Here is a 12,380-nt window from a genome sequence, read left to right on the forward strand (position 1 = left end):
GACAGTCTGTGTATTTCCAAATGGTCCCTAGTGCTGGCAGGAGATGAAATATACCACAGGCAGAACTTTAATGGGGCGGGAGAGGGGGGCATGTAGGAAAGAACAAGGAGCAGGAAGGGAGGGAGGAGAAAGAGGTCTCATGGTGTCTTGGTATTACTCAAGTACAAAATAAATAAATTGTTGATTAAACTATAAAGTAACAGGACAAATCTGGAGAGTCTTGCATATCATATTCTGAAGTTTGAACACTGAGAGACAGAGGGGGTTATCAAAAGGGTTTTAAATAGGGAAATATAACAGATCAGATTCATGGTTTTGATTGATCTTGTGGCTTGCAGTGTGGAGGACATCTCAATTCATGAGCAAAACATCTGGGTCATAAGAACTATTATAGTCTATTTACTGTTTAATTAACTATATAATTATGTGTGCATGTGTGCACACCCACATGTGTGTGTTTGTAACATTTACTGTGTCATATAGTACTTTGTAGTTTGTTAACATCGATTGGCACAAGGAGCCTGTGATGTAGCCAGGCATTATTATCTATCCATTTAACAGATAAGGAAACTAAGCCTGAAGAGATTAACAACTCTCCTGAGATCACATAAACAATGAGGGCTGCAATCAGGTCTCTAGACCAGATCACTTCATGTCTGGTATTTTTCTATGACTCTATATTTTCAAGACTGCCATCTTCTAACACATTCTACTAAATCCTTTAAAATTTTATGGGATCAGAAGAGTGATGGGGAATCACTTTGTTTTCTCACAGCGAAAGATGGATGGGAAACACGTCAAGTTTTTCTTGCCACCTAGGCAGAATGAGCAGGGTCTTCCAAACCTCTGTGCCTTTGAACATGCTGTTCCACTACCTGGAACACCTTCCTTCCTCAAAGCTTTTCCATTTCCACAGCACACAGTCGTCACTTTCTCCAGGAAGCCTTCCCAGATCTCCAGTGCCAGCATCATGCTCTTCCTCTGCAATTCTAATATTCAAGGGTCATGTTTATCATAGCACCTACACCATATTGTAGTACTTATTCACTGCTTTGTCTTTCCCACTAGGACCGTGAGCTCCTAAACATAAGAAATGTTCCTCTTTTACTCCTATATCCCCAATTCCCAGCACACGGCATGGCACACTCCAAGTACCCAAAAACTTGTTGTTGGTTTGAATTCGCTGAATAACATTTGCTGAAGGAGCCGCATGCAACCTACCAAGGTTAGAAATGAAAACTATTCCCCGCGGAAAAAAAAAAATCCCTGCACCTTGCACCAATCCTATCTCTTCTAAGCTCTAATCTCCTCTGCACGGTTTATCACCAGAGCAACTGTCCGAAAATGCTTTTTCCTTATCTCACAGGGCCATAATAAAAGCTCGTTTACTTTAAGCAAATGACATTTTTTTCACTTCTATTTTTTCTCTTGCTCTTTTTTCCCCTTCTATTTACTTATCTACTGGCAGCAAGAAAAGAAAAACGACTCTGATCTCTATTTAGATATTTGATATACAACGTGTTTAGACAGGGATAGCTATAAATTGCTAGCTAGGCAGAGTTTGAATATCTAAAACCTATTTGTTCTATTTTGGATTCCATGATGGCAGAGGAAAGAAAGGGGAAAAACACACACACACACACACACCATGTATGAGTAGACTTAAGGGTTCAAATGTTTATTATTTCCAAGGCAATGTGTGAGTTCCTGATCAGCATCAATCACCGAAAGGAATTCATCTAACTCCACGAAAACTGGAAATTAGCAACAATCTTCAGAATTCAACCTAATCAGCCTTGGTTGAGCCCTGGTTCGGCTACTCACTGGTTTTGCGAGCCTCGGCCAGGAGCATGTCTCTCTGTGCCTCAGTTTTGTCACTGTTAAAAGGAGGAGTTGGGTCTAAATAAGACCTTGAAAGATCCAATTCCATCAATTTCTTGCAGAAGTCATCCCAACATGTCTATACAGTCTGCTCTGTCATGGAGCGATTTGCTGGACTCGCATGTTGAGTGACTGGGCCACGTCTGCTCTCTCTCTAGCAGATGCACATGTCCTTCCCCAGAAAGGCTCTCCCAACATGCCTGCTGCAATCTTTGCCTTTTCTCTTAATGAAGCCAAATATTGGTATTTTATAAATGACCTGATTTGTTGTTCACCAACTACTTCCTAATCATGGAAGAGCACATCTTAAGAAATATCTTTCCAAAGTTGTAAATCAAATTGATGATTGTTTAAAAAAAAAAAATTCTTCGAAATAACAGTCTTTCTCAGTGCATTTAAAATATTTGATTTCAAAAAGCTTTTTGACTTGTAACATTTGGTTTTCACACTTCTGGAGAAACACATGAAATGCAGTCTGACAATGACTTCACGGAGCCTTCCAAAATTTCCGTTCCCAAAAGATAAATAGGTTCTTCGTTTACTCTTCGAGAGCTGAATAGATATACTGAACAGCTCAAATGCTTTTCTTCATGCCCTCAGATTATCCAAAAATGTTCCTGGACCCTCCATTATCATCAGAATAAAGGCCAACTTCTCAGCTCTCCTCCATGATCTGGTCTTACTTTCCAGATACGTCTTCCACTAATGCCTTCTCCTTCTATGAAATTGAACTAACCCATGTTCCTCAGTTTCCTTGCACACCCTGGACCTTCCCATCTCCCATCTTTGCCTACATCCACTCCTTCTGCCAGAGTCACTTGTCCCCAGTTCCGCAGACACGTAAATGACATCACATGTATGCCCAGGGCCAGACCCATGCTTGGGTTAACGTAAGAGGCTCTCAGTACATGATGGGCCTTAATTCACACATTCATTCATCTTTTATTCATCCATTTGTGGTTCTTGTACACTGTTGACCAAGCTGGGCCGGTCTATGCTAGGATAAAGAAGAACAGAACTGGCTACATCAATTGTTACACTGTTAAAATTCAGCCTTTGCTTTAAAATTATTAAGAATTTCAAGATAGTGACAGCAGGGCATGACAAGCACAGGGCCCTTCCTTCCAAGTCTGGAACCCTGTGTGGCCACCCAGGTTGCAAACCCATAACGCTAGCCCTGAAGAAGACACGGCCTCTGACCCAGGAGGAAAGAACAGGATGGAAAGAACAGGTGAATAAAAACAATTGCTATCTGATGGTAGGCTGTGTGAAATGTGTGAGCAGAGGGGGCTGTGGTCGGGGGTGTGGAGCATTCAGCCCACACTGGGGCGCAGTGGGGGGGCGGAATCTGGAGAGGGGGAGGGGTCAGGAAAGTCCTATGGAAAGCGGCAAAACTGAGTTTCACAGTTCAAATCAGTGTTGGGAAGGCAAGAGGGTGAGGATGGTAATAGACATGAAATAGCTCAGTACAAAGGACAAAGAAACATGTCCAAATCCTACTCCACTCTTAAGGCAAGCACTTTCAGACATCTTTTTTTTTTTTTTTTTTACAAACCCCAATAAGAAATGTACATTTTGACCTACTACATAACATGGAAACAAAACTTCCAGATAATACTTATTCTTACTGTGTGCAGTTTCTTGTCTTTCTTACTTGTAATAAATTTACAACCCACAGTCTGAAGGACTTGCTTTAAGAACTATCTCAAATGTTACCTTCTTGGCAAACCTAGCCATTCAGCCCTGTGCCATCTGAACTCCTGTTCTGCTTCTCTTTGGCATTTTGCTTTCTAGTGCCTATGATGGGCCCGCATCTCCTGTTAGACCATAACTTGAAGGCAACTTCAAATGCCTTGCACCTAATACATGCTTATGAAGGCCCAATAAATGTTTACTGAGTGACAGTGTAAGCAATTCATCCTCTTCCTCAATCCTGACCTGACATCCTTCTTCAGACCATCTGTGCTTTATCTTGACATCATGTCCCACCAATTTAACTAATTTTTTCTTGCTCAAGAATTAAAGAAGAGCCCCTGAGCACAAGTGAATTGTGTACTCTCCTTGGTCCACTTGATGACTGATACCAAATCAGTTTCATTCTGTGTCCTGCCTCCATGGCTTTTCTGTTAATCTAATACCAAACTCTAGTTATGGATCCTAGGACTTCACAGCGCTGACTCAGTCCCTGTGGCAGGCCCTCTGTAGTTAAAGAGGAATTGCTCTTTTTTTTTTCTCTAAAGATTTTATTTATTTATTTGAGAGAGAGTGAGTGAGAAAGAGAGAGAGAGAGAGCAGTGGGAGGGAAAGGGAGAAGCAAGCTCCTGGCTGAGCAGAGAGCCTGATGTGGGGCTTGATCCCATGATCTGAGCCGAAGGAAGACACTCCACCGACTGAGCCAACCAGGCACCCCAAAGCTCTTGACTTCACAGGTTTTTAAATATTTTAATGATGGTGTAGAATTTAACCCTAATTTTTTGTAACCACCAAGTTCCAGAGACTTTCACATATCTTTTCCTACAAAATCCTTAAATCAACCTCTGAAAACAGTATCATTTTTGGTAGTTTCCATTTTACAAATTCACACAGACAGTGTGTCAGACCCAAAGACCATGTTCTCTCCATGATGCTAATCAAATTACAACAGTGACAAATGTCTCAGTAGATTCACCTTTGGCCAACAAACCAGCTGAGCATAACGGCCCGTGGTGTGACTCTGGGCAAAAAGGAAATGTGCCAGAAGTCTTGTGGAAAACCACAGCTCCTTACATCTGGGTTTTGTGTGAGGCCCAACTTCCTGCCTCCCTCCCAAGCTTGACACTAATGGCCTCGCGCTCCCATTGGTCATGGGCCCTGGGCTATTTCCGAACCTACGGTGGATATGTCACGTCAGACTCTACAGCTTAGCATCTGATTCCGGTCACCCGTTTGTTGCCTTGTGCAGTTGGTTTCCTTGTTTCTCTATTTCCCCCTTGGTGACAGGAGCAAGAATGTGCTTCCTTCTTTTCCTGGGAGGCACGTAGAGGATTTAACATGAGTTAGAACAGAGTTCAAATGTGCTCAGAGATGTCCCCTGGACATCTGGAACATTGATTCACATCTGCTTCCAGGGGAAGCAGGACCACTTCCCATCCCAGAGGCCAGGTCGCACCCTGCCTGGGCCTGCAGACTCACGGACACCTCTTCAGTGTCTGCACCCCACCTAGACACTCAGGACAGAGTATCCTAGAGAGTAAACCCAGTGTGAGAAAAAATCATGGGCTGGAGACAATGTGAAGCTCACTTCCCATCTAAATAAGGGCATCTGTGCCAGAGGCAGCGTGGGGCAGTGAAAGGAGCCCGAAGTGCAAAGCAGAAGGTCCGGTTTCCACAGTTGCAGAATCAAGTATCATGTATGAAAGTGCTGTGTGCACAGTAAAAATAACACCACCAGAATCATGGCTTCTATTTGACTCTTGATATTGCAAGGTAATTGGGGTATTCAGCTGGTTTGACTCTCTTTAGGAAGCGGAGACTCAGAGAAGGGTGCCCAGAAGGTCACAGGTGCCCAAGGCCAAGCCAGTGCTGCAGTGCAGACCTTCTGGCTCGGCTCCCCACGATGCCCATTATCTGCTGCATGTTACTTGTGGTAGCTCACATGTCCCAGGTCACATCTGTGGACACTCAACGAAGAAACTCATGTTAAATTGAAAATTGCACTGAATTCAGGCCTCTGTACAGATATCTGGGGCTCCAATTATAAGAGCACTTGTTGGCAAGATCATTCCCAAGCTCTCAGGTGAGAGTCTGTGTCTCCATCGTGTAGTGCTAAAGGGCCCCGTGGTCCCCCCGCCAATGTTCTCATAAAGCCAACAGCTCCATCTCTCTTCCCAACAGCCAGTGCCCTGCCTCAGCAAATACCAGCTCCAGTATGAAGAATCCCAGGATTACTCTCAGTGGTACAACCTATAGGAAGACCAAAAGCCACTTCTTTCTTCCACAGTTATTCCTTCCTCCACAGACTAACTGAAACCAAGCCGGAAGGACCACAGTGGCAAACCCTCACACAGAGGCTGGCTGCATGGACATGTTGCCAGTACCCATCCTCAGAGGGCCCTGTGCTTGGGTTAATGTGCTGTGGTCGCCATCTTGAAATTCTTGATAATTTGTTAACAAGGGGGCCCTGCGTTTTTCCTTTGACTTCACAAATGACATAGGCAGTCCTCATGGAGCTGGAACTCTCCTGTATTCTGAAAATGCCACACATAACCTCTGGCTTTCCTCTGTTCCCCCATGCCTTCCCCTCCCGAAAACAACTTCCTGTGTGTGGGTTGAGGTGGGGTTGGGGATAATTACACAAAGTCCTCACATCCTTTCTTCCATGACTTAGGAACTTTCAGACAAATGGGCATCCATAATGGAAAATAGGCAGAAGGGACACCAAGTGTTCAGCCTGGATTAAATATGAATTATTAATGTTGCATTTTCTAAATAATTCATTATATTCAATAACTCATGGATTCTAATTCAGACAGAGTGCATGAGTGTCTACTACCTGTCTGGTCTTCTACATGGATTTCTTCTTCAACAAAATGACTGAAGTTCCAGCTATAAACACCACCAACTTCATCATTCAATAAAATACCTGTGCCAGGGATTTTCCAGGTTTCTGGAAATACAGCAATGAACAAAAGGGACAAAATCATGAACAGATATTGTGCAAGGGCCCTCATTAGGCATAGAAAAGTATAAAATGAAAAAGATATGGCTTCCATCCTCAAGGAGACACACATTCTAATAGGAGAAACAGATGAAAATAATGCAAAATATACAAATTTATAAGTACCCAAAGAGAGATGCAAATCAAAGATGAGAAGGGGGGTGGGTTTCAGAGGAGAGAGAAAGACAGAAAGTCATTCATCTGTTTTTTGTTGGGTAGAAAAACGATCAGTCCCTACATACAGGTTTGATATTGAAAATCTCCACAACTTATGCAGAAAGATGCTAATTAAAATGGGAGATGGATCAAAGCTTCAGATGTTGAATTTTCAATAAGCATTTGAATCATGAAAACATACCTTTATTGGAATTTAAGTTAGAAATGCTACTCTCCAAAGACCATCTATGAGGTCAATTAAGCAGGTGGATAATTCATGAGATGGCCTTCCCATGAAGAGGCAAACAGAAAACATTGTATTATAAATAAATTACCAGCCCTGTTTTGAGAAAACAATTGATTCATCCATATAAGTGAGAGATTGAAGATTTGATACCAGAAATTACATGGAGCTCAGATGTAAACTTCATTTGTCATGAGGCTATACCATCTGGGTGTCCCACAATTCAACACAATTCAACTCAATTCTAAGTTGAATCTATCTACCTACCTGCAGATAGCATCAGATTCCACAGGTTAAGGGTTCAGTCTTACAAGACTGCCCCCCGCTTCAGATGTCAGTCACATCCCAGGCTGTACATGGTACTTCTGACTGACTAGCCATAAACCAGAGGCTCCCACAACCTCCTCCAACTCAGAACGCCAACCAAAAGTCCAGCTTGTTACCCTGAATTCTGACCAACTGGCTGGTTCCAAAGACCCCCTCCTTGGATTCAATGAATTTGCCAGAATGGCTCACAGACCTCAGAGAAACATTTTACTTACTAGATCACTGGTTTATTACAAGAGGCTAGAACTCAGGAACAGCCAGGTAGAAAAGATGCCCAGGGCAAGGTGTGGGGGAAGGGCCCTGAGCTTCCTCGCCCCTCCCCCAACCCAAACACACCACTCTCCCTGCATCTCCATGTGTTCACCAACCTGGAATCTCTTCTGACCTCATCCTTTTGGGTTTTCTTGTAGACTTTATTAAACAGTCGTGATTGATTAAATCATTGACCATCATATCCTCAACTCATAAATGGGGACGGGGACAATAATTTAATTAGGTGACACCTGTAAAGTGCTAAGCAGAGGTGCTGCCTCATTATCGTTGCTCAATAAATGTTAACTATTTTTATAAACTTTAGTTTGCTATGAAGCTAGTTAAAGCATATGAAAATGAACACACACAGAAGGGTGTGTGAGGATACACACACACACACACACATATCACACATATACATACTAAGAACACCCCAACCACTTCTTTCAAGAAGAAAGCAGGGAATCAGACAATTGGGCTGGTGGAGGCAAGCACCTCTGTCATTACCCTGGGCTTGGTCACCCCAATTTTCAGGAGTTCCTCGGACTCTACAAATTGAGCATACATCTGAGTATGGTGTTTTCAGAAAAAAGAGGACACTTCCTCTCTCCATACGCAGTAGTTGGAAAAGTATAACTTGAGTTATCAATTCTTTATTGTCATTCTAGCTGCTACTGTGTCTGATATTAAAGCTCAGGATCATGCAAATCAAGAATTTATGGAAGATCATCTTCTGACAAAGTGTAATCTCAGAAACTGCCTGCTGCAATTTTTACTTTGTCTATGTTTTGGTTGGTTGGTTGGTTGGTTTCTGTTTTTTATGACTTGGGAACAATTATAAAACCAACCTTTGAACTGAGTGCTAGCTGAGTAAATTTCCCTTGAACAGGAATTTTAAACCTAACAACTGCTTGCTATCGAGGAGCCCAGAACTTTCACTACTGAACGCCTTTAAGTCCACTCACGGGTCATAGTAAGAAGTGCTCTGTAAACTCCAAAGTGTTTTATTACTACTAGTGTTATTAGCATTAACCAAAATCTAGTCAAAAAATGGTTTGGAATGTCTTGAGGGCATATTAGTACATGAGAACCACATACACACACACGTGCGCGCGCACCAGAAAGACGTCAGAGGGTAGATGCCGTTCTCAAAGAGAACAAGAAAAAAATCCAAGACTTATTTCCAGAGGGTGAAGTTGGGCACGAGGGAGCTGTTGCAACAGGAGTTTCAGAGGGAATGATGAGAAGAGTCACAGTAGAAGGGCAACACAGAGAGGGAGGTCAGAGTGGGGTCACAGGGAGATGGCTCATGGTCCAGCTGGGGAACGTGCTGCTAGGATGGTGCATACACTCAGAAGCAACATCACATGGCGAGTGACAAAGACTTTTCACAGGAATTGATTCAGTGTGAAAGAAAAGCTCCATCTGGCAGCCAGAAGGGTGAAGGGTGTTGCTCACAGACACGAGGGATGTCCTGTGTGTCCTGGACTTGGAGGGAAGGTCAGAACATTGAATAAGGGAAGACGTAGCTAAAGGCAATGATTTGAACCAAACGAAACCATACGGTAAACCTTAATGTAAGTCTTCCTATTGTGAGGGGGGCTAAGTAGAAATGTTAGTATCTTTCTGAATCAGGAACTGGAGCCAATGTTTCTGTGTAGTTTTACTTCTTAATTGTTTTGTATATGCACACACACAACCAACCTGGTGATACAGTACTTCATGCAGGTGCTACTGAATTATCAGGGCTTCTATTCCCCATCTTCCCATTCACTTGCTGAGAAAGTCTGGCTTACCCGATGCAACTTACGTGCCCATTGACCATGCTTTTTGCAGTAAGGGGGATGCATCTGTCCACGGCCCCAAAGCCCGTGAAATGAACTAAGCTAACAACCACCTCCCTACCTTCTATTAGGCCTTCAACAACCACCACAAGTAAACAACCCGAGAAGAATTTGATGGGCTTTAGCAGGCATGTTGTCACTGTCTTTTGTTGTACCTGGAACAGGGTCCTTGGGCCAGGTCCCTCTGGGGTCTGTGCCCACTCAGGGCAGATACACAAAGAAGTCTGCTGTAGAGAGCCTACCTGGAGAATTCTGTTTACAAATTCACGAGACTGTGTCCTGGGTTTATCCCGTCAGTATACAGCCTAGAGTAAATAGGCTTTCCTTCAGACAAAATTTGAGTCATTGTATGTGCACCAAAGAGCATAAAGGGAATTTGACCCAAGGAGACCAGACTTTAACTGCCTCTTACTAGAAGACACATTTTTATTCTTTGTAAGCAGCTTCCTTCCTTCTTGTGAGTGAATCACAGTCATTTCGAAGAGAATTTGGCAACTGGCCCAGAAACAATTTTGGATTGGTGCCCTGTACTTGGTCGCTCTCATTTTCTGCCTAACCCACCTTGGACAGGCCTATCTTTTTAAAAAGTGGTGTGGTCTATAGAAAGAACAGGGACATCACAACCAGATGGATTTAAGTCCTCCTTCCTCTAATGGCCAGTTGTGTGCCTTCAGGCAAGTTACTTAGTCTCTTGGCCTCAAGTTCTCATCTGTGAAATGGGGATAAAAGAAAAACACGGCACTGTGAAAGGTGTTGCTTGCAGACACGAGGGATGTCCTGTGTGTTCTGGACTTGGCGGGAAGTTAAGAACATCAATTAGGGGAAGAGGTTACTAAAGGATCTTTGGGAAGATTCTAAATAATCTAATTAAAGGTACTAACCACACCACAGAATTTTAATCTATAAGCTGAAGAGTGTTTGAATACAATGTTATTTTTCTATAACTCAATTTAAAATCTGCAGATGCATCCTTAATCTGCTAAGAGGCAGAAACTTTGGCCCAATCAGTTTGGTGACCAGCATCCCCAGTCTGGGCTGTTACCCATCAGGACAGGCACCTGTCTGCTGGTTTTGTTCCTAACCAGTCTTCGGTTCCATGAGGGACACTGTTGAATCACCCCTCACTCTCAACCCAAGATCCTGTGTGATTGGGATCTTCTCAAAGAACTCCGTGTGCCCCTCTGGGATCGATGTGTTTCTGTTCCCATGTCACATGAGCTGTGGAAATCCAGCGGGGCTGCCCATAGTCCTACACCAAATTCATGCTTCTCTCTGGCTTTTTGGCTCCCATATCATGATGAACAATGGCGATTTTTAGACCCTCCCAGTCCTATCAGGCTAGGCATTCCATATAGCTCCTTCTGCTCTGGAGTATCACAGCCTCACTGTCCTCCATCCAAGAAGAAAGGAACAGTGGGTCCTCTCTGCAGCTGGATCTCTAAATCCATCCTAGAAACCAGAATACCTATTTATTTCTAGCTTCCTCTTTGATGTGCCCTCCTTCAGTCCAGCCCACTGCCTCATCTACTCCAGTAAACCTTAAATCATTTGGGGGCATGAGAAACAGATCTGACTCATGTTGCATCTTCTGTGAGCTGCATCTTTTCAGAGCCCAGACTTCTGAAATTCAAACCCTCTCTCCGCTTCTAGTATAGTATGTGTTAATGTGTATGATCTAGCTACCTAAATGAGGGAAGAATGATAAGGTGATTGGAAATACTAAGAGAAAAAAAAAACACAGCATTTCAGAATACTATTGCATTGCATTACTTAATAATTATAATAGGTAATGTTATTATAACAATATAACAATAAGGATATTAATAATAACTTACTGAATGCTCACCAGAATTCTTAAGAAGAAACAGTATTTGGATGACTTCAGGTTCTGGCAAGAAGGGAATAAGAAAAACAAGGGGAAAAAATGTACAGAATGTTAAATGGGAAAGATCTTAGAGATCATTAGTTGATATTTTGGTTCCAAATCTTTTATCATCAAGAATTCCTTAGAAGTCTTTTCTATAAAGTAGACACTTTGTTCTGAAAAAATCCTATCTGTCCATTAATATGTGCTATCAGTTGCTTGATTTCCTCATTCTTGATTAATCAAAAAATCCGTATGACCTACTGGTCTTTTGATTCAGCACGAGGCAGCCTTTTAGGGCTAGACTCAAACCCCATATGATAGGGATACTAGTCACAGCTGATGGTCCAGGAAAGACAGAAGCTGCTCTCATGCCATTCATGCCTTCCATGGCCCTATTTCCATATCGACCACTCTGTGCATCTTTGCAGATCCCTACCTGCCCAGTCCCTCCAGCATTAGCATTGCATTTTCCTCCTCTTTTGTATATGGCCTGTGAACTTCCTCTGGCATATGCTGTATGTCTTCCTATAACCATCTTCATGGCTGGGGCCCTATACCCTCTATTCCCTGACTGGCTGTCTTGGGCTGATTCACACTTCTCTCAGGCCTGGGTTCAAGGCCCAGCTCTGTGTCTGGCTTCGATATGAATATAGCAAATTGAGAAAGTTGATACTCTGGTAGAACATGGTAGGCAATCCTAAGCTTCAGAATAGTTGGTTTACTTAATTTCTCTCCAGTAATGCTGTACAGATTCCCAATTCCACAGCTTTGCTTCCTGAAATCCATTTCCCCAGAATTCTCTTACCTCTTCTAGCAACTCCTCTGTGAATTCTTGTACTTGAACTCAGTGTCTTCTACTCACGAGAGATTTTGCCTTCCAATGAACTGTTAGGGCACTCACCTGGCACCTGTCGTTAACCCCATTGGGAGCCCTCGTGGTGTAGTAGGGAGGGCATGACTGTAGAGTTGGGTGAGTCTGTGTTCACATCCCAAAGTCACCACATCCCTGGGTTATGATCACCAGCAAGCTACTTAACCTCTCTGAACGTACATCTCTTTATCTGCAAAACGTTGATAATAACACTTATTGCACAAAGTTGTTGTGAGGAGAAT

The sequence above is a fragment of the Leptonychotes weddellii genome, chromosome 6 (genome assembly GCF_054177405.1).
Source record: "Leptonychotes weddellii isolate Sample4059 chromosome 6, ASM5417740v2, whole genome shotgun sequence".
In the NCBI taxonomy this organism is placed as follows: Eukaryota; Metazoa; Chordata; class Mammalia; order Carnivora; family Phocidae; genus Leptonychotes; species Leptonychotes weddellii.